This window comes from Schistocerca piceifrons, chromosome 10 (genome assembly GCF_021461385.2).
Source record: "Schistocerca piceifrons isolate TAMUIC-IGC-003096 chromosome 10, iqSchPice1.1, whole genome shotgun sequence".
NCBI classification, from domain to species: domain Eukaryota; kingdom Metazoa; phylum Arthropoda; class Insecta; order Orthoptera; family Acrididae; genus Schistocerca; species Schistocerca piceifrons.
Genome location: NC_060147.1, coordinates 132,004,325 through 132,027,003, shown reverse-complemented (window position 1 = coordinate 132,027,003; position 22,679 = coordinate 132,004,325). Strand labels below are relative to the sequence as shown.

Below are 22,679 nucleotides of genomic sequence, written 5' to 3'. Positions count from 1 at the left end.
GTCTTCTGCACTTTCGCTGTATTACAAATCTTAGCGAGGCACATTTATTTTTTCGTCTGTCACTATTATGAATGAACATAATTAAGATAAGTAGAAATTCTCCATGTTCCTTTATTAACGTAATTGTGATGCATTATTTCACAATTCAACTTATGTGTTTGTAGTTATTTCGCCACAAAATGTCTTGGATAAGTATATTTTCGTGTACAGACACGTAAACACAAAATACTGACAACACAATCTCGAAAACGAAATCACATAATATTAACACTCGAGACTTTTTACCTTTCTGCAACAGCATAGTTCTCACTATCCAGCCTGCAATCCCTCATGACGGGATAAAAGGTTCCTCCAGCTCAATCGTGGGAGAAGGGCGGAAAAAACTAACTATTAAATATTACTAAATATTTTATTTCAAGTCTAAGGTCAGATAGGGCTTCAAAATGCTCTGTCTTTCCTCTATTGACATTTAGTCTCCAATTCATTTCCTCCAAACACATCTGCACTAGATGTATTAACTTTTGTGGAAACAAACTCTTTCAAGACATTAGTGACTGTGCCCCTATGCTCCTGCAAGGGTTTTTTTCCCCAAAAATATTTGAATACAAACATAAGGTTCTCAACCTTTCTCATTACCTGTGTGAGTATAAAAAGCTGATCTATAGTTGATCTGTTCTTTCACAAATCACACTTATAGTCAGTCCTCTGTAAGTCCTTTTGCATCTAAGACCACTAAACACTGAGATAGAAGTTTGAAGCTTACATCGAGGAATGCAATCCCTCTAATTAATTATCACGTACCAGGCAGTTCTTTTTCAGTCTGAGACAAATTACAGCTGTTTTCCAGTCATCCCAATCTCTAATATTCCCAAACATTCATTAGTAATTTCATAATTATTTCAAGCAGTATGAGTTCCCTAGTCTTTATCAGGTGCCCCAAAATTTGATCTTCTCGGAAAGCCTCATTGTTTTTTAGGTTTGTGTTTATTTGTTGTATTTCTTATTTGCAGGAGATCTCTACTTTGCTGTTTATGGTATCTGGTACATCACATGAAAAGAGACTCAATGGGGTCACTGCCATTTAGTTATTCTGCAAAGTACTCTGCCCATTGTCATGCTACTTCAGTACCATTTGTGAGGATCTTCCCCTGTGTGTCTTTAACAATTGTTTCTCTTTCCCTTTTATTTCTGTATTACTTTCTAATACATGTCTTGTCCTATGATGGATACAGTCCTCTGCAGCTTCTTGTATTAGTCCTCTGCAGCTTCTTGTATTAGCTCCTTGCAATATTTCTGTTTGTCCTGGCTTAGGATAGTTACCATTTCCTTACTAATTCTAATATATTGTCCTTTAACCCTTGATCCCTCATATTTCCTAACCACTTCTTCCTAGCAAACCTTCCCTCTTCTTCTTCTTCTTTTTCTTCTTCTTTTTTTCCTAGCACACACTATTGAACAACACAATGTCTGACCTCTTGTTTGCTTAGAACTTTGGAGCCTGCCCTGTTTGTTGTTTCCTTATCACTGTCTCCTATCTTTATGTCGCATTACGTTTCCTGCTAGTGTTAACTGGTATTTTCTTTTAATTCTATCTCTTTAAATCTATTTATATCACAATATGTAGCCTATATAGGTATTCTACACACCATCTTAAATTTAATGTCCCTCTTACTTGTAAACAGGAAGTGATCAGTGCCATAGTCCACTCTTCTACAGATTTGCTTATCTTTGATGCTGTTTGCACACCGCTTCTGGATACACATGTGGTCTATCTGGTTTTTAGTATGCCCTTCTGGTTTCATCCATGTCATTTTATGTACATTTTTATGTTGAAACCATGTAATCATGATGCAGCTACTATTGCCAAAGGTGAAGCTGATCAAGTGGGTGCAACTGTCACTGCTCGCTTGATGCAGATTGCATTACCAATCACTGGTTTATACTTGTTGTCTTGAGCTACTGTTGTTGTTGTTGTGGTCTTCAGTCCTGAGACTGGTTTGATGCAGCTCTCCATGCTACTCTATCCTGTGCAAGCTTTTTCATCTCCCAGTACCTACTGCAACCTACATCCTTCTGAATCTGCTTAGTGTATTCATCTCTTGGTCTCCCTCTACGATTTTTACCCTCCACGCTGCCCTCCAATACTAAATTGGTGATCCCTTGATGCCTCAGAACATGTCCTACCAACCGATCCCTTCTTCTGGTCAAGTTGTGCCACAAACTTCTCTTCTCCCCAATCCTATTCAACACTTCCTCATTAGTTATGTGATCTACCCATCTAATCTTCAGCATTTTTCTGTAGCACCACATTTCGAAAGCTTCTATTCTCTTCTTGTCCAAACTATTTATCGTCCATGTTTCACTTCCATACATGGCTACACTCCATACGAATACTTTCAGAAATGACTTCCTGACACTTAAATCAATACTGGATGTTAACAAATTCCTCTTCTTCAGAAACGCTTTCCTTGCCATTGCCAGCCTACATTTTATATCCTCTCTACTTCGACCATCATCAGTTATTTTGCTCCCCAAATAGCAAAACTCCTTTACTACTTTAAGTGTCTCATTTCCTAATCTAATACCCTCAACATCACCCGATTTAATTCTACTACATTCCATTATCCTTGTTTTGCTTTTGTTGATGTTCATCTTATATCCTCCTTTCAAGACACTGTCCATTCCATTCAACTGCTCTTCCAAGTCCTTTGCTGTCTCTGACAGAATTACAATGTCATCGGCGAACCTCAAAGTTTTTATTTCTTCTCCATGAATTTTAATACCTACTCCGAATTTTTCTTTTGTTTCCTTTACTGCTTGCTCAATATACAGATTGAACAACATCGGGGAGAGGCTACAACCCTGTCTTACTCCCTTCCCAACCACTGCTTCCCTTTCATGTCCCTCAACTCTTATAACTGCCATCTGGTTTCTGTACAAATTGTAAATAGCCTTTCGCTCCCTGTATTTTATCCCTGCCACCTTTAGAATTTGAAAGAGAGTATTCCAGTCAACATTGTCAAAAGCTTTCTCTAAGTCTACAAATGCTAGAAACGTAGGTTTGCCTTTCCTTAATCTTTCTTCTAAGATAAGTCGTAAGGTCAGTATTGCCTCACGTGTTCCAGTGTTTCTACGGAATCCAAACTGATCTTCCCCGAGGTTGGCTTCTACTAGTTTTTCCATTCGTCTGTAAAGAATTCGTGTTAGTATTTTGCAGCTGTGACATATTAAGCTGATAGTTCGGTAATTTTCACATCTGTCAACACCTGCTTTCTTTGGGATTAGAATTATTATATTCTTCTTGAAGTCTGAGGGTATTTCGCCTGTTTCATACATCTTGCTCACCAGATGGTAGAGTTTTGTCAGGACTGGCTCTCCCACTGCCGTCAGTAGTTCCAATGGAATATTGTCTACTCCGGGGGCCTTGTTTCAACTCAGGTCTTTCAGTGCTCTGTCAAACTCTTCACGCAGTATCATATCTCCCATTTCATCTTCATCTACATCCTCTTCCATTTCCATAATATTGTCCTCAAGTACATCGCCCTTGTATAGACCCTCTATATACTCCTTCCACCTTTCTGCTTTCCCTTCTTTGCTTAGAACTGGGTTTCCATCTGAGCTCTTGATATTCATACAAGTCGTTCTCTTATCTCCAAAGGTCTCTTTAATTTTCCTGTAGGCGGTATCTATCTTACCCCTAGTGAGATAGGCCTCTACATCCTTACATTTGTCCTCTAGCCATCCATGCTTAGCCATTTTGCACTTCCTGTCGATCTCATTTTTGAGACGTATGTATTCCTTTTTGCCTGTTTCACTTACTGCATTTTTATATTTTCTCCTTTCATCAATTAAATTCAATATTTCTTCTGTTACCCAAGGATTTCTACTAGCCCTCGTCTTTTTACCTACTTGATCCTCTGCTGCCTTCACTACTTCATCCCTCAAAGCTACCCATTCTTCTTCTACTGTATTTATTTCCCCCATTCCTGTCAATTGCTCCCTTATGCTCTCCCTGAATCTCTGTACAACCTCTGGTTCTTTTAGTTTATCCAGGTCCCATCTCCTTAAATTCCCACCTTTTTGCAGTTTCTTCAGTTTTAATCTACAGTTCATAACCAATAGATTGTGGTCAGAGTCCACATCTGCCCCTGGAAATGTCTTACAATTTAAAACCTGGTTCCTAAATCTCTGTCTTACCATTATATAATCTATCTGATACCTTTTAGTATCTCCAGGGTTCTTCCATGTATATAACCTTCTTTCATGATTCTTAAACCAAGTGTTAGTTATGATTATGTTGTGCTCTGTGCAAAATTCGACCAGGCGGCTTCCTCTTTCATTTCTGTCCCCCAATCCATATTCACCTACTATGTTTCCTTCTCTCCCTTTTCCTACACTCGAATTCCAGTCACCCATGACTATTAAATTTTCGTCTCCCTTCACAATCTGAATAATTTCTTTTATTTCATCATACATTTCTTCAATTTCTTCGTCATCTGCAGAGCTAGTTGGCATATAAACTTGTACTACTGTAGTAGGTGTGGGCTTCGTATCTATCTTGGCCACAATAATGTGTTCACTATGCTGTTTGTAGTAGCTTACCCGCATTCCTATTTTCCTATTCATTATTAAACCTACTCCTGCATTACCCCTATTTGATTTTGTGTTTATAACCCTGTAGTCACCTGACCAGAAGTCTTGTTCCTCCTGCCACCGAACTTCACTAATTCCCAATATATCTAACTTCAACCTATCCATTTCCCTTTTTAAATTTTCTAACCTACCTGTCCGATTAAGGGATCTGACATTCCACGCTCCGATCCGTAGAACGCCAGTTTTCTTTCTCCTGATAACGACATCCTCTTGAGTAGTCCCCGCCCGGAGATCCGAATGGGGGACTATTTTACCTCCGGAATATTTTACCCAAGAGGACGCCATCATCATGTAATCATACAGTAAAGCTGCATGCCCTCGGGAAAAATTACGGCTGTAGTTTCCCCTTGCTTTCAGCCGTTCGCAGTACCAGCACAGCAAGGCCGTTTTGGTTATTGTTACAAGGCCACATCAGTCAATCATCCAGACTGTTGCCCTTGCAACTACTGAAAAGGCTGCTGCCCCTCTTCAGGAACCACATGTTTGTCTGGCCTCTCAACAGATACCCCTCCGTTGTGGTTGCACCTACGGTACGGCTATCTGTATCGCTGAGGCACGCAAGCCTCCCCACCAACGGCAAGGTCCATGGTTCATGGGGGGGGGCTTGAGCTACTATGGTTTTAAAATCAGCGAATATTATTTTAACATTATGGTTTGGCAATAAGATACATAAAGTCCAATTCAGTGTAAAATTCTTGCTAATCCTCACAAGGTGCATGTGCATTAATTAAAGACATTCACTTTTACAGAGAGTTGTAATGAAGGAGATTTTGTTAATGGATTTAAATTCTTTCAGTTCTTTTATTACTGAGTCATGTACATTAAAACCAGTGTCTAACTCATGGTGCTCACCACAGTCCCTTTACAGGGTATTTCCACTGCTTATCTTGATTAAGTCTTAGCCCTTCTATCTGGTCTCCCAGAGAACAACTTCTAGCTCATATTTCTCTAATGCGTTGATGATGCACAGTTCCTGACGTGTAGGCTCCTTACATCCAAGTTCCAAAGGAGAAGTCCACTTTCTGTTACCATGTCAAATTCCAGCTGAGGCAGTCCAGATTCCAAGGGTTCGCTTGCAAATCCTGATCCACACAATTTTTGTGTGAGTGGGAAGGTAACCCTTCACAAAAACCCCAACCTGGAAGACCAGTGACAATATGTTTCAACAGCCAGTCTAGAGGAGTTGCCTTCTCACTGGCTTTTGACCTGTCTCTGACCATGTTACTTTTGGTTCACCCCGAGTATTTTATTTTCTTAGTACCTATTATACCTAGAGAGCATTCCTTGACCCACCTGCTGAGCAGGCATCTGATGGGAGACTAGCAACAGCACAGGGATTATCTCCAAAACTTTTCAATTTCATTTTACAGAAGATAAGACAGACAACACCAAGAATTAAACTCAGCTGGAATAAAATTGAATAACAATGCAACAAATCTGCTTTTGTATGCAGATGATTTTATTCTAATAAATGGTCGCAAAGAGGCCCTGCAGCTCATGACAAGCTGGTCAAGAAATATTGCAGGAAAGGCTGGGTTGTACAAATTAACGAGGAGAAAACTGAGTACATAGGACAAGAACGAGGTGTCCAATGATGGTACCCCATTAACAGTTGATGAAGTCTCTTCTAAATAGGCGTTTTTAAATACTGGGGAAGATTTTTTGGTAAGCAGAACAGAGTGGAAATTGAGATTGAGGCAACAATTGCAATAGCATACCTGACAACTCCGAGAATAGCCTGTCAGCAACCGCATGGCAAATATAGAGGGACAGTACAGGGACCCCTTCCTTGGAAAACTTTAAAAATTAGAAGCCAATTTAGGCCTTTAAATGCTGTATTCCACTTTCTGACCCTAAATACAGAAGACTTACCTATGCCCACTTTTACAGTACACTTTTTTATTGTGTTTTTTTTCAGTTACATTTTTTCATTCCAATCAACACAATAAGCCAATCCATGACTATTGGTATCTGGAACATTTACAGAAGCTTATTATTTTGTTCACTTTCCCTCTGGATACGATTTGCACTGTTTTACTTAGCATTATCATCTGACTGGCCTTTTTTTTATGGAAACCTAGTACTTGCCAAAGGAACAAAAGAATGTCTAATTCCTTGCATTTTTGACAAAACAACTAAAAAAATTCTTAGCAGCAAACACTAGTGTTTTGGTGGTGAATTCTAAAAAATGCGAATAAAACCACTGAACACAGAATGCCACAAAATTATGGAAAATTTCATCAGTCTATAATAATTTACTCCCGGCACAATTTTAAAAAATTGAAGGAGGTGGCCATTACTGTAATAGCATCAGCTTTGTCTGTATTAAGTATGGATAATCAGGTGAACTACACATTTTGTGATGTCACCCACTTAGAAAAACTCCCAACAGCTTACAAATGAATGCCTTGGACCTTGTGATTTCACTTGGTTCAAAAGCAGTTTTATTCCTATCCTTTAAGCCAACACAGAGGGAATGAATAACGTATCTAGTAAGCCCTAGTGATAAATCATTCGAAGACAGGTTTACTACATCCTCAGGAAGGAAATAATAAAAATCTAAAAAACATTTTAGTAGCTTATGATTAGTGAAATGTAAACAGTACCTTTTCAATTTTTTTAATATCACATTGTAAAATGCCTATTTCTGCAATTTTTTTAATAACTTCTTAATTATGGTGATAAATCTGAAACAATTAGACAATCCGCAACAGTTGGTAGCCATGCAGTGGCAAACAGAGTATGTTTTGGCTTGTGGGACATGCTGTGCAGTAGAGCAGTTTCAAGAAGCTTTAAAATCAAGCTATACCAGAGTGTAATTCTGTTGCTGGCTTTATATGGGTCTGGAACATTTAGATACGGAAAACATATGAACAAAAATTGCTAGTCTTAGAGATAAAAATATTAAGGAAAATCTTTGGTCCCAAGAGAAACAATCAGTCACAAGGCTATTAAAAAAAATCAGGTACTAGCAGACCTATACTTAAAAGGTGGTATTGGCTGCAAGATGAAGGAAAGAAGACTGACGTGGGAAGCACACCTAATTAGCATGGGAAAGACTACTGCAAGCAGCAGTTTCAGGATGTGTGGCAGACATAGGGCCAAGAAAGGCCACAGGAGTATGGAATGATGATATCAGCTTGGATACAGAGACGATGGGGAAAAGAAGAATGGACTACAGGTGAAAAGAACAGAAATGATTGGTTGAGGAGTTATGGGATTGCATACAGTCTCCCAGGCCAAAACAACAATTACAAAGAAGAAATATTTTATTTCTATTTGCTTATATCTAGAAGCACTATTTTCAATTACTGATGATTGGAAAAATAATTTTCTGCAACAAGATTTTCCCAAGGAACAGCAATTAAGTAACATGTCTAGTTTTCACTATAATAGTTGGGATATTCCGATGTGCTAATGAAAAAGGGAGTTTCATTTAACAAGTTTCTCCTTCAGCCTCAGTTATGAATCAGGGGTTCGCCTCTGGAGGTGTGGTGACTATTCTTCTGTTCTGCTCCCCACTCCCTCAATCCCCGCCCCCCAACCCCACCATCAGTGATATAACTTGTCATCACACCTACTTTAAATTAAAACATATATCTGTAATTTTAATAACAACAATAAGATATGTAATATGTCTTAATGCAATAATTTGTTTGCATCAGTGCCATCACTTTGGCACAACTTCTGAGAAATTCGGAGAAATACAACATTTAAAAAAAGCATTTGCCCAAAATGCATGTGTCTCGCAATTTATTTGTGAGATATTTTAATAGCAGCAATCTTTGATAAAATATTTTAACCCATATAGAATGAATTATTTTACTTAGCACTACAACTGTCAACCCAAGTCTGTGACAATGGCTCTGTGTGTAAATGAAAGAGAGGGCTGGAGGAATGCTGATTATGGAAGTTGTTTCTGGCTATGTTCTACTGTAATCACAAGAATAATATCTTTTGTTATGTGTTATATGACAGTCAGTCTGTCTCCCTGTTAAGACCTGTCTTTCTCGGGAATTACAATAGTAAGTGCGAAATTACACAAAAAATTTAAATGTAAAACTTAAAACTCAATCATTCTTGAAAGTCTTGGAATTTTCAAGACCATTATTTTGCTAGTACCAATACTGGCCACAGACAAAAACCATCAAGATTCTCGATTCCCAGGATGGATGAACTATGTGCTCCGAGGCAACAAAGTCATGGGATACCTCCTAATACTGTGTTGGACCACCTATTGCCCACTGTAGTACAGCATCTCAACATGGCATGGATTCAACAAGTCATCGAAAGTCGCCTTCAGAAATACTGAGCCACACTCCCTATCCCACAGCCCATAATTGTGAAAGAGTTGCCAGTGCAGGATTTTGTGCATGAACTGACCTCGCAATGATGTCTCAAACGTTTGATGGGATTCATGTTGGGCGATCTGGGTGGCCAAATCATTCACTCGAATTGGTCAGAATGTTCTTCAAAGCAATTGCAAACAACTGCAAATAGTGATATGGCACGCTATTATCCATAAAAACTCCATGGTTGTTTGGCAACATGAAGTCCATCAATGGCTGCAAATGATTTCCAAGGAGTCAACCATAACCGTTTCCAATCAATGACTGGTTCAGTTGGACCAGATAACTCAGTCCATTCCATGCAAAGACAGCCTACACCATTATGGAGGCACCACAAGCCTGCGTAGTGCCTTGTTGACAACTTAAGTCTTTGGCTTCGTATGGTCTGTGCCACAGAACAACCCTTCCGTCAGCTCTTCCCAACTATAAATAGGACTCATCTGACCAGATGACAACGCCACACTTTTCCAGTCATCTACAATGCGACCAATATGGTAATGAGCGCAGGAGAGAAACTGAAGGCGATCTCATACTGTTAGCAAAGGCACTCGCATTAGTCATCTGCTACCACAACCCATTAATGTCGAATTTTGACCCACTGTCCTAATGGATAAATTCGTCTTACGTTCTACATTGATTTCTGCAGTTATTTCATGCAGTGCTGCTTGTCTGTTAGCACTGACAACTCTACGCAAGTGCCACTGCTCTCTGTGATTAAGTGAAGGCTATCGGCCACTGCATTGTCCGTGATGAGGGGGTAATGCCTGTATCTTGTATCCTTGGCACACACTTGACACTGAGGATCACAGGATACTGAATTCCGTAATGATTTCTGAAACAGAATGACCCATTGTGTCTAGCTCCAACTACCATTCCGTGTTCACAGTCTGTTAATTTCCACTGTGCAGCCATAATCATGTCAAACTTTTACACATGAATCACCAGAATACAAATTCCAGCTCCGTCAATACACTGGCCTTTTATACCTGGTGTATGCGATACTACAACTATCTGTGTATGTACAAATCAAACTTCCTGGCAGATTAAAACTGTGTGCCAGACTAAGACTCTTAACTCGGGACCTTTGCCTTTTGGTGGCAATTGCTCTACAATCTGAGCTGCCCAAGCACTACTCAAACCCATCCTCAAAGCTTTAATTCCACTAGTACCTTGTTTCCTACATTCCAAACTTCATGCAATCTCTCCTACAGATCTTGCAGAACTAGCACTCCTTCCAAGAAAGTACATTGTGAAGACATAATGAGTCACGGCCTGGGGAATTTCCAGAATTAAATTTTCACTCTGCAGTGGAGTGTTCACTGATATGAAACTTCCTGGCATAACACTATTCCATGACTTGGCACCTCAGTATATATATACATAACTAGCTTAGTGCCCGCTGCTTTGTTCACAAACACTGTAAGGCCTGCATAGATTTTTTTTTGTTTTAATTTAATCAAATTTGTATGTTGTTCACAAACAGCAATGTCTTCTAAGCTTTTCGTGCTAATTAAGGCCTTGGTCTTTTTTTAATGTACTTCTGATCAAAAAGCAATTGTGGTAGTTGGAGAACATCGTTTTTGTTAATCATGCCTTTTGCATTCTTGTAGTGATATTTCCATAAAATATTTCTTTAATTCTAACCGACACTGAAGATTTAGCTCTAATTTTTTTAAATGTAAGAAAATATTTTCGTAAAAACTTTCATCCCCTGCTTTACCTTCTTAGGAGTTTAATTTCCAAAACAGCAAAACACATATTTCTTCACTTGTAACCAATATGCCAAACACCAATTTTAAAATTTACCTTTAAAAATGCTTTCACAATGAAACAATTACAAAAAGGAAAGTTGCCACTCATGATATAGTGGAGATGCTGAGTCACAGATAGGCACAACAAAAAGACTCACAATTAAAGCTTTCAGCCAGAAAACCCTTCATCAACACGACACGCACGCACACAAAAACACACACTGGCAGTGTGGTTTCAGTTGCCTGAGACTGTGTGTGTGTTTCATAACTGTTACATTCCATCCTGGATTTTCCATTGTTTGACTTTCACAAAGAAATATTTTCATAAAATGCTTCACCCCATAATACACTTCCACAGGAGTTGAAGTTCCGGAAACAATGAAAAAAACATTTTTTAAATTTCTAACTGAGAATCCAGATTCAAAATTTCATAAATTTAGCTTTAAAAAACACTTTCATAATTAAATATTCTCATAAAACATCTCATCCCCTTTTTCACCCCCTAAGGACTTGAGTTTCCAAAAATACATTTTCTTTTTTTTTATTTGTAACCGAGAAGTCAAATATTAATGTTCATAAACCTAGCTTTAAAAATACTTTAGTAGTTCTTTAATACGGACATATTTTCAAAAACCTTTCACCCACTATTCAACACCCATAGTGGCTAAGTTTCCAATGCTAAAATACACATTTCTTCATTTTTGACAAAGAAACAAAATACCCATTTCCATAGGTCTGGCTTCAAAAAACCATTCATTCATTATTTCACCTCCTCAGGGATGGAACATCAAAAAATCCCTTTTTAAATGATGCCTACAGAATAAGATCAATACCCCTTCAAATTTCAAGTTTCTATCCTTAGCAGTTTGGGCCGGGCAATGAGGAGTCAGTGAATCAGTCAGTTGGGACATTGCCTTTTGTACATAAGAGTCCTACTGGCACTTGGCCATCTTTTTCCATATCACCTCAACATAGCTTGCTAGGATGTGAAGAGGGGCGGGGAAGTAATGTCCCACCATCACCACCAATTCAATACTTGTGGAGAAAGTCATTTGTTTGACCCCAAAATGCAACTTTCAATAGTGAACCCCCGAATTTTTGGCAGCTTTTGAGACATAATATTTCTGACAATATTTTCATAAAACATAAAATACTGGGTCATCTTATACAACTTTTTGCATTCTCTTAAATGGGATGATAAAAAAAAGTCATAAGCAATTTTCATACAGATAATTTGAAGGAAAGTTGGCATTAAAAAAAAAAAAAAAAAACCGCTTGAAAAAAAAAATGAGAAGTTTAGCTTTTTATGTCTTCTGAAGTAAGTGTGAGATAAACCTGAAACTTTGTACGTGATAATTTACTATCACAATGTCTTAGAATATAAAAATGTCATTCTCCTACTGCTTTCCAATAGTTTACACATTGAGGGCACATTTTGCAATTATGATACAAAATGCAAAAAAAGGTATTTTCAGCCCGCTCTTACAAACAAGTATTTTCCGCAAACTCTTTTAAACGATTTTCTTTAGAAAGACTACGTTCTGAATCACCTAAAAAACTAGATTTAATGTTGCAATGCGAGCAGGCCCTGAAAAAAGATAATGAAGAAGTAAAGGCGCAGTGAAAATATGCTCATAAAGTGCTGGTACTCTAATTAAATCTGACATTTTATTATGTATTACAGTTGTTCAATACTCACTTGGGAATATAATATCAAAAATTCTGGTAAATAGGAAGATAGTACAAGTCAGAAGAACCCAAAAAATCAAAACAAAGGAGGACATCATTTCCTGCAACTCATGACAATATACACTCCTGGAAATTGAAATAAGAACACCGTGAATTCATTGTCCCAGGAAGGGGAAACTTTATTGACACATTCCTGGGGTCAGATACATCACATGATCACACTGACAGAACCACAGGCACATAGACACAGGCAACAGAGCATGCACAATGTCGGCACTAGTACAGTGTATATCCACCTTTCGCAGCAATGCAGGCTGCTATTCTCCCATGGAGACGATCGTAGAGATGCTGGATGTAGTCCTGTGGAACGGCTTGCCATGCCATTTCCACCTGGCGCCTCAGTTGGACCAGCGTTCGTGCTGGACGTGCAGACCGCGTGAGACGACGCTTCATCCAGTCCCAAACATGCTCAATGGGGGACAGATCCGGAGATCTTGCTGGCCAGGGTAGTTGACTTACACCTTCTAGAGCACGTTGGGTGGCACGGGATACATGCGGACGTGCATTGTCCTGTTGGAACAGCAAGTTCCCTTGCCGGTCTAGGAATGGTAGAACGATGGGTTCGATGACGTTTTGGATGTACCGTGTACTATTCAGTGTCCCCTCGACGATCACCAGTGGTGTACGGCCAGTGTAGGAGATCGCTCCCCACACCATGATGCCGGGTGTTGGCCCTGTGTGCCTCGGTCGTATGGAGTCCTGATTGTGGCGCTCACCTGCACGGCGCCAAACACGCATATGACCATCATTGGCACCAAGGCAGAAGCGACTCTCATCGCTGAAGACGACACGTCTCCATTCGTCCCTCCATTCACGCCTGTCGCGACACCACTGGAGGCGGGCTGCACGATGTTGGGGCGTGAGCGGAAGACGGCCTAACGGTGTGCGGGACCGTAGCCCAGCTTCATGGAGACGGTTGCGAATGGTCCTCGCCGATACCCCAGGAGCAACAGTGTCCCTAATTTGCTGGGAAGTGGCGGTGCGGTCCCCTACGGCACTGCGTAGGATCCTACGGTCTTGGCGTGCATCCGTGCGTCGCTGCGGTCCGGTCCCAGGTCGACGGGCACGTGCACCTTCCGCCGACCACTGGCGACAACATCAATGTACTGTGGAGATCTCACGCCCCATGTGTTGAGCAATTCGGCGGTACGTCCACCCGGCCTCCCGCATGCCCACTATACGCCCTCGCTCAAAGTCCGTCAACTGCACATACGGTTCACGTCCACGCTGTCGCGGCATGCTACCAGTGTTAAAGACCGCGATGGAGCTCCGTATGCCACGGCAAACTGGCTGACACTGACGGCGGCGGTGCACAAATGCTGCGCAGCTAGCGCCATTCGACGGCCAACACCGCGGTTCCTGGTGTGTCCGCTGTGCCGTGCGTGTGATCATTGCTTGTACAGCCCTCTCGCAGTGTCCGGAGCAAGTATGGTGGGTCTGACACACCGGTGTCAATGTGTTCTTTTTTCCATTTCCAGGAGTGTATTTCAACAGTTTTCCTATTGCAACAATTACACTTAAAACTAGTTATAAACTTGAAAATTTAGCTGTGCATTAGCAAGACAATAGAGATGACAGCAGTACAACTGTTGCACAACATCTGGAACACACATTTTACAAACTGCCTTTTTACACCACTGTCACATGTGTAAATTTTTGTGATGTTCGTAACAGTCTGCCTGACATTTCTGGAAGTGAATTGAAGTTAATGAGAATTCTGAATGTGTCTTTATTTTTATTGCTACTGATGTGCTTGTTTACTTCTGGCCGAAACTATAGCTTATTTTAGATTTGCATAGTTCGCTGGTTATGTGGGACATACAGGTACTCCTCAAAAATTGTGTAAATGTGTTCCTATGGTCCATGTTGGCTTCACTAATGCTGATTTCCTTTAAAGTGAGGGAACAAGCATCCCCATCATCATGGGGGCCATACCAGAAGCTGTGCAACAGCAGCTATGGGTGAGTTTCTTTACCACGGGATCTCAAGTATGATAAGAGTTTGTTTTCATAGGGTATCAAGCTAGACAAGTTTTCTTTTCAAGATCTGAAGTTTACAGTTACTTCAAGCTACTTGAATTTTTTTTACAAGTTTCATTAGTTTGCGAAAACTATACTGCACTGCCAGCCACTGCTGTCACTGATGGAGCTGGAATAACTGCAATAATGTGCTGTTCTGGACTCTAGCACTTGCCACTCAATGATGACCAACAAAATGAAGTTTCTGGGCTATGTTGGTGCATAGAACAATAAAGTGTCCAGTTCTTTCTGAGTTGCTCTATTTCACCAATTGGGGAAAAAAATTGATATTCTCTAGTTTCTGATAGAGTGAGCCCATATTTAAACCTCTGTTCTTGTTACTATTTTCGTCAATTTCTTCTTTGGTGATGAAAGCAAATTTAATCTCATGAACGCTTTCAGTGCAGAAGCGAAACGAATCTATAGGTACAATAATCTGCCTATTAACAGGCCTTTGCAAGACTGCTTGCTAATCACTTTGTTATTTCTCCAATCCCTCTGCAAGGCAAATTTCCATGACTTGGAGAGAAACACAATTCCATTCTGCTGTCAGTTCAAAGCTTCTTTTATGATAGCACAGGTCAAGAAAATTTCTTTAAAGTTTTGTACTGGGTGCTGGAGCCATCAGTGAAAGAATGGGTGTGGGAAATCTGGGCAAACTGTGTTTTCACATGGTTTGATACTTGTCTGTTTCGTCGTGGAAACCTTGCGCTGCATCCTGAATGATAAATGAACAATTTTTGGCAGAATTCACTAGGATGATAAATTCATCGTCCTTTACATCAAATTTACGGGCTTAAAGATGGAAGATCTGATATTTAGCACTGTAATGATGGCATGGCAGATTCCAAATTTTTGTTCCTTCTTCAATAAATTCATACACTGCCATTTACTTTGTGTCCAGAGTGTCCTGATTGCATAATGCTGACTGCCATGCAGGCTCAAGTGATTACCTCGAGACACAAAAAAAGAGAAGACTATACTTATTACTGGATACATTACGCACTTCCAATATTTATAAGAAAAGAGTTTAATGAGCTCAATGTTTTAGACATGTTTTAAATAGCAAAAGACTCCTTTCTCGCAGTTTTTAAGTTTCCTGATTCAAACTCACTTCCTATTCATTACGACTGCCAACTTTACTTTCCCCAAACATTACTAAACAACTGTAAAACATACCTAAATCTTATCATTTTTTAGCCCCTTATATGCTCACACTGCAGAAGTAAATCTAGTTTTTAGGTGGTTTAGAATATGGTCTTTATATTGGAAACTGTTTAAAAGAGTTTACAGGAAGTATTTTTTTGTAAATTTGGGCTGAAAAATGATTATTTTTGGTGCTTTTACACAAAATGTTATCTTTAATTTGTACACCCCTGGAAACCAGTAAAATAATGAAACATGGTATTCTGAGACACTGTGAAGGTAAATTATCACAAACAAAGTTCCAAGTTTATCATGCACTTACTTCCGAGATATACAAAGCTAAACTTCACTTTTTTTTTTCCATGCGATAAATTTTTCAGCCGACTTCACTTGAAATCATCTATACAAAAATTGCTCATGAAATCTTTTTTTTTAGTATTCCATGTAAGAAAGCACAAAAAGTTGTACAAGTTGACATAGTTTTGTTTCTTTTAAGAAAGTACAGCCAAAGAGATTATGTCCCAAAATGACTGAAAAACTCACGGGTGTACTATTGAAACCTGCACTATGGGGTCAAAGAAATGACTATATCTATGGGAATATTAAACTAGTCAAAATAAAACTTTAGCAAAGTTTGCAGAACACATGCAAATGTTTACACACATTTTATTCAAAATCCATTATGGATATGTAGAAACTTTTTAAGAAATCAGACCACTTGGCATGGAATGGCCCAGAATGTTTGTAGTTCAAACCACAAAAGACAATGTGATATCTTACAAGACAAGTCATCAACTGTCAATTTCCCAATGATAAGATTTATAGTGTCCAATGACACAACTAAACGTGCCACTTCAATGAGAGAATATTCTTGCTATTTCTCAAAGCGTGAAAGTAGCCTGTCAGTATGACATTTTAGAACAATTTTAGAATGAAGAACTAAAGAAAAGAAGAAAAGTCTGCACAAAGTTTATGGCTAAGACCATAGCATGTTATTGCAAATGGTTCTCTTTGCAATGATGTAATCTTACCTTCAGCCACAATTTGAAGTTTTCCACTCCACAGCTGAAAGAAAACAAAGGGGCGAGGCAAAAAGAGTGATGTTAACCTACCATTTAAAAATGGAATCCAAGCCATGCAACAGCACGGCATTTTTCTCATACAGAGTTCACCTCGAATTAGAGCAGTATTAAGCGTTAGGAAAAAATCTTGCAATGCAGCATACATGACACTTGAAAGTTGCTTCCCCCAGCTCCCCTCCATCCCCAGCCCCCATCACCAAAGAGCAAAACGAGCCACATTTCATTTTCATGAATTGTAAAGCTCCCTTCCTAATCACTGTTAAAAGACAAAAAGCAATAACCCCAAATATCTAAAAGATAATTGAGTGACTGAATTTATTGAGCAATTTATATGCCCCAAATCACAAGACTTTTGCACAGCAACTGGTTAGTTGTCTTATTCCCAATGTCATGAACTAATGCACTCAAGTCTTCCAACTCAATAAAACAATATAACTTTTTACCTTTTCTGTAAAAGTTTCTCATTTTCCTATTAACTAGGAAACTCACTTAGTACACAGTTCAGCACAATTCTTCACACAGGAACATACTTTGCAGATTATTTAAGCAATGTGCCTCAAAATATTTTAGTGGCTGTTAACACAGCTGAAGCACTTCCCAGTGTAAAATGGCATTCCATTGCCCCCTGCCCTTCGAACCTTCAGTTATTTCATGATGCTGAATTACTCTGCTTAACTACTAAACAGTTAACTTTTAAGTTAGCTGTCTGTACTTATATAGTACCTGTCCAACTACTGTTTAAAAACCTTTATCCCATATGATGAGCACAATAGTGCTAATTGTACTTACCAATGAGAGGATGGAGGTAGCTTCAAATTCTGATAATCAGTGCCTAGTCTACAGTATGTTTCACACATACTTCACAGGGAAATGCAACCTGTCAGCAGCATCTGTAAGTAAGAAAAATTAGAGCTTCCATTCCAGGACAAAAACAAAATACAGCTAATATGAATGGAAAAATTCACTAATCTTGAAAAATACACAGGACTCACTGTACTTTCAAATTTGCATTTATTACAGTACATTTTGTCTAAAATCTTGATCATAATGCCATTGCAGTTTGCTTTACTAACTGATGTACTGTTAAAATCAAAAATTTTTGCAATCTTAATAGAAGGGGTACACTAAGTTTCAATTTAGGAAGGATTAATTTGATGATTATTTCTGCCATTTTTTTCAAATGCATAAAAAAGGGGGAGGACATCAGATGTCAATATATCTTCATACACGTACACACCATCAACAAGTATGTACGTGATTGGCCATTCTACCTGTCACAGAGAATTGCAATTCCAAAGTGCATTAGTGATGTTACCAATAAAGTAGTGTGGACAGTGTCAGACGTCAAGCGATCGCTGTTTAGGATGCCGTATTCGTGTGAGACAGCATAATCAGCATCTGACAGAGTTTGGAAGGGGCCTCAATTTGGCCAGCTCATTTAATCGTGCAATATCCAGATCTGTAGGGTATTTTGACTGATACTTGCCACCCAATATCGGACTGCTTTGGAACGTGAGGCCAAGTGTGCTCGTCAAGGTTTAGGTCTGCTACATCAGACCTCCATAGGGGAGGATCGCCATATTGTGCACAAGACATTTCGACACATTCTCATCTGCAGCTGCCATATGAGAACAAATAATGTACGCTCTGCTCAAGATACTGTGTTATCCTGCACCACAAGTTGGAGACGTAGCAGCAGCTGACTAGGGAATTACCATTCCACACGTAAGTTACCTTTAACACAACACAGATGACTGCATTAGGACTGACAATGTGGCTGGAAAGTATGGACTGCTGATGGCATCACATTGTTTTTGACAATGAATTGTGGTTCTACACTATCAATGAAGTGGTGGCAGCCTGGGGAGAGGTCCCAGTCTTCCAATGTTTGGAGAGGCACAGCTGTTACTCCTGGTCTCACGGTGTGGGGCGCCATTGTGTATTACTTCAAGTCACAGCTTGCAGTGATCGAGGGAACTCTAGACAGCATCATGACAAGACATCCTGCATCCCCACGTGTTACCTCTCACGTGGCACCAGTTTTTCAACAGCACAATGATCTTCCACACACGACACACGTGTCTACGAACTGTATGCTCAATGTTGGGGTACTCCCATGGCCAGCAAGATACCAGGATCTGTCCCTGATACAACACGTGAGGGGGCAGCTTGCATGTCCATTCTGTCCCAGTGCCAGTATGTCAAGTACAGTTACAAGTTGTGGGTCATCACCTCAGGACATGGCTTTGTGGCAACCCTCACCATCAAAACAATGCACGCGCCCAGGTCAGAGGGGTCCAATGCCATAGTGATAAGTGGGCTCATACTCTTTGTAAATTAGACTCTATATTGGCGGAACACCATCACATAACGGTTTCAACTTCTGAAGTTTCAGTTCATTTTCTCCTCCCCTTCTTGGTGCTTCGCACTCACTCTCTTTCTTTCCCTTTTTTCTTTTTCTGCAGGTAATAGTTTCAAATGTATCACTAGAAAATGTTGCTTATGATATAAATTATTTTATCTTGTACTTGGTTGTTCTAGTCTTTGAATTTAACCAAACACATAAATTGCAGCAATGCAAAAGATGCTCTTGTGGGTTAGCACTTTCTTCAACTGACGCATTTAATTATTTCTGAGAAATACAAGCTTTCTTTCGTGTTGGAAAGAAGGAGATTGACTGAGTTATCTTTTATAATTGTTTACTTATTGACACATAAGAAAGGCAAGACGGCCATCGATCTCTTCAGTGCAGATGTACACGAGGCTCGAACTCATATGGGAAGTAGCAAAATACTGCGAGTAAAGAGGATAACAGGCAAGGAGTGCTATATTATGAGTGTGTGAATAAGCTGAGAACTTGGCTCTGATGGAAGGCGTGCTAGGATAGTCTGCAGGTGCAATGACCACTGTGTATCGATGGCTTAATGGTCAAAACAGCTGCCTAGTAAGCAGGAGACCCAGGTTAAAATCTCGGGCTGGCACAAATTTTCAACTTTCCCTACTGATTTCAATCAATTCCTTCGAGTCAAAATTTATGGTTTTATTCACCTTCAGATGTAACAGGAAATCCATCAGAGCACTCAGGAAAGCACAATGCTACTTTTTGCTGCTACTTATTCGTTATACTACAACAAGTGTCACCAAGCTCTTCAATGACATGTCGATGTGAAAAAATGCAACGGAGCACTATGGTTTGAGGTCTATCATTAAGCAGATAGCTTCCCCTGTTATTGGCTGGGCGAGTAGTCAGTTCACAAGTCGGAGGAAGATAATGTATAGATTCCTTACCTAGTACACCACTATGGTGTTCAAACTAACTTTTGGATCAATTGCAGCTTTACTTTTTTTTTTAAGTACAGCATACCAGAAAATGTTTTTTGGGCATAATTGCTTTCATTTTTCATACAAGCTAATATGATTATTTTATTATCTTCATACGCCCTTCCGTTTTCCTCAAGAAACTATGTAAACAATACAGCTGCTACTTTTTCTGTAAGATTTTTCATGCTCTACATACACAAACCAGAATTTTACGAATATTAAAAATGTAATTTTATCAGTTACTTGAAGGCTGGTCTGAAAACAACAGCATTCTACTGCACATAGGTGTTACAGCCCTGCCTTCCTCCAACTCTGGAACTGACTCATCCAGCCGGTTACTGGAAACCTACAATTTAACGTGGACCATGAACCACAGTGCTGCTATTCATTTTTCACATCAACAGATCATTGCCCAAGATGATACAAAATATTAAAAAAAAAACTGGGTGCAGCCCTATATACCTAGGGTCTTGCATTTACCCACCAAGTCAGATACTACATTAAAATGGTCCGGTAATGTCATTCTCAGGGCACATATGACAAATTGCCCTGCCAAGTTCAATATGATAAAGAAACATTTTGTTGCTACCAAATCCAATTTAGATGAAAGTTTCCCAAGTGTATCGGCAATTCTACTTACAAAAACTAAATTATTATTTCCATTTAGTAAGGGAGGTAACACAAAAAAGTCTTAATTAATGGCATAAAAATTCACTTAGTTCAGATAATCTTTTACACATTGTAGGGAAGCAAACCATTTTTATTTGTGATATTCCAAATAGGATTATTAGCAATGACCAATTAATAACTATTGTTCATGTATTGGTTGAAGCCATGGCTCGTAATCATCAAGTTTGGAAGTCCTCACTGTTCTTCAATCTTGCACTGGCTCTAGTGCAAACATGCCAGTTTCACTCTAGTATTGTGTAACAAGTGCAGGTATTGACAGCTGGTAAAATTTAGATTGAGAAATGTTCCATACCTCCTCTTACAGCCACTGCCAGCCAACAATCCACTCCTCTCCACTCACTTCCCTTCCCGGAAAACTTCCACTGGAAAATTTCATTGAATTTGACATCCTCCCTACCCTCCACTGATCTTACAAAAAGGTATTTCTTCTGATAGCATATATTGAGTCTATTCTATAAAAATGCCACATTCATAGCAAAGTCTTGGTAACCAGTCAACTTATCCTCAACTACACTCCTGGAAATGGAAAAAAGAACACACTGACACCGGTGTGTCAGACCCACCATACTTGCTCCGGACACTGCGAGAGGGCTGTACAAGCAATGATCACACGCACGGCACAGCGGACACACCAGGAACCGCGGTGTTGGCCGTCGAATGGCGCTAGCTGCGCAGCATTTGTGCACCGCCGCCGTCAGTGTCAGCCAGTTTGCCGTGGCATACGGAGCTCCATCGTGGTCTTTAACACTGGTAGCATGCCGCGACAGTGTGGACGTGAACCGTATGTGCAGTTGACGGACTTTGAGCGAGGGCGTATAGTGGGCATGCGGGAGGCCGGGTGGACGTACCGCCGAATTGCTCAACACGTGGGGCGTGAGGTCTCCACAGTACATCGATGTTGTCGCCAGTGGTCGGCAGAAGGTGCACGTGCCCGTCGGCCTGGGACCGGACCGCAGCGACACACGGATGCACGCCAAGACCGTAGGATCCTACGCAGTGCCGTAGGGGACCGCACCGCCACTTCCCAGCAAATTAGGGACACTGTTGCTCCTGGGGTATCGGCGAGGACCATTCGCAACCGTCTCCATGAAGCTGGGCTACAGTCCCGCACACCGTTACGCCGTCTTCCGCTCACGCCCCAACATCGTGCAGCCTGCCTCCAGTGGTGTCGCGACAGGCGTGAATGGAGGGACGAATGGAGACGTGTCGTCTTCAGCGATGAGAGTCGCTTCTGCCTTGGTGCCAATGATGGTCATATGCGTGTTTGGCGCCGTGCAGGTGAGCGCCACAATCAGGACTGCATACGACCGAGGCACACAGGGCCAACACCCGGCATCATGGTGTGGGGAGCGATCTCCTACACTGGCCGTACACCACTGGTGATCGTCGAGGGGACACTGAATAGTGCACGGTACATCCAAACCGTCATCGAACCCATCGTTCTACCATTCCTAGACCGGCAAGGGAACTTGCTGTTCCAACAGGACAATGCACGTCCGCTTGTATCCCGTGCCACCCAACGTGCTCTAGAAGGTGTAAGTCAACTACCCTGGCCAGCAAGATCTCCGGATCTGTCCCCCACTGAGCATGTTTGGGACTGGATGAAGCGTCGTCTCACGCGGTCTGCACGTCCAGCACGAACGCTGGTCCAACTGAGGCGCCAGGTGGAAATGGCATGGCAAGCCGTTCCACAGGACTACATCCAGCATCTCTACGATCGTCTCCATGGGAGAATAGCAGCCTGTATTGCTGCGAAAGGTGGATATACACTGTACTAGTACCGACATTGTGCATGCTCTGTTGCCTGTGTCTATGTGCCTGTGGTTCTGTCAGTGTGATCATGTGATGTATCTGACCCCAGGAATGTGTCAATAAAGTTTCCCCTTCCTGGGACAATGAATTCACGGTGGTGTTATTTCA

General features: G+C 40.5%; 1 protein-coding gene across 2 annotated transcripts in view; it reads right to left on the bottom strand.

The window, feature by feature from the left end:
- Positions 1-22,679, bottom strand: part of LOC124719060 (AN1-type zinc finger protein 6) — a 106,250-nt gene that overhangs the window by 70,745 nt on the left and 12,826 nt on the right. For both annotated transcript variants that reach the window (XM_047244729.1, XM_047244731.1), the window contains exon 2: positions 17,538-17,638. The gene's annotated coding sequence lies outside the window, so the exon portion shown is untranslated. The remainder of the gene's footprint in view (positions 1-17,537; positions 17,639-22,679) is intronic.